This window comes from Dermacentor silvarum, chromosome 10 (genome assembly GCF_013339745.2).
Source record: "Dermacentor silvarum isolate Dsil-2018 chromosome 10, BIME_Dsil_1.4, whole genome shotgun sequence".
Lineage (NCBI taxonomy): Eukaryota > Metazoa > Arthropoda > Arachnida > Ixodida > Ixodidae > Dermacentor > Dermacentor silvarum.
Window position 1 is genome coordinate 2,772,824 of NC_051163.1, and position 1,149 is coordinate 2,773,972.

Sequence of the window (1,149 nt, forward strand, 5' to 3'; positions counted from 1 at the left end):
TTCCTGCAAAGAGCCAAGTGCTCCGATTTGCTCAGGGACGTTACTGAATTCAACAGAATGAGTAGGTCAGGGCTGTTACTCCCTTCTGAAGCACTAAAAAAACTGGTAGCATCGCTCGAAGACGCCTTCAAGCTGTGCTTGTTTAATGAGTTACGAAGGAACAGTATTGCCAACTTTGCATCCTTTCTGCAGCTGAATCCCCCGAATTTGATCGGCTGTAAGCGGCACAAGAAAGAGCTCACAAACGATGTTGTGAAGTTCTATTCAATTACACGCCTTTCTTTCTTGTAAAGGGCAAGAACATGGCGCGCGAAAGTAACAGGGGAGAAGAGGAAGCACCTGAAGATGAGGCGTGTGCTGTGAACAATGCTATGATGTGGTGGACCAACGTTGCGGCCTTGCTGGCGCTAGCTAATTTATGTTGGTGTGTCTGCTGACTCAAGTTACGAGAGCTTTTCTTGTATTTTAAATATATTCACGAATCTAGTCCAAGACATATTGCTTTATTTTATTACAATGAAACAGTGAACCATATGCACTTACCAACACAATTCTTCTCGCACCAATTTAGATACCGTAACTGACGCAGCAATAAAACAATAGCTGATTTCTCGAAATTGAAGCATTAGAACTCGCTAAATATCATGTAAACACGGTTCCACATACCGTATAAAACCATTGCAGTATTGTTTTATGCATGGAAAAAATGCATTTACGTCTTTAATGCAATGGGCTGGAGCGCCGCGTTTATATCAATAAATGTGACCGATTGCCAAGCTAGAAAATTTACTTCAGCGTTTCGTTTTTTCTGACTAGACGACAACAACAAGTTCCTCATTCTGGCTTGGCTTACACTGCCCAGAACGGTATTATAACGCGCACTTCAAATATACAATCAGAGGCAAGCGATACTATCAGACACGCAGCTCGTCTACACAGCGCAGCCGCCGTTGTGCGCCGCTGAACCTTTCTACTGTCCGCAGCGCCAATTTTGCGTCATGATGCGGAGAAGTGGTGAACTACGCTCGGTCGGCACACCTACCCATCTAGCCACCGTAGCCGTGGCTAGGTGGCGTATGCCACCGCCCGATTTAAAGGGTTCAGCCTCATCCATCCATCCATCCGCTAGGTGGCGTATGCCACCGCCCG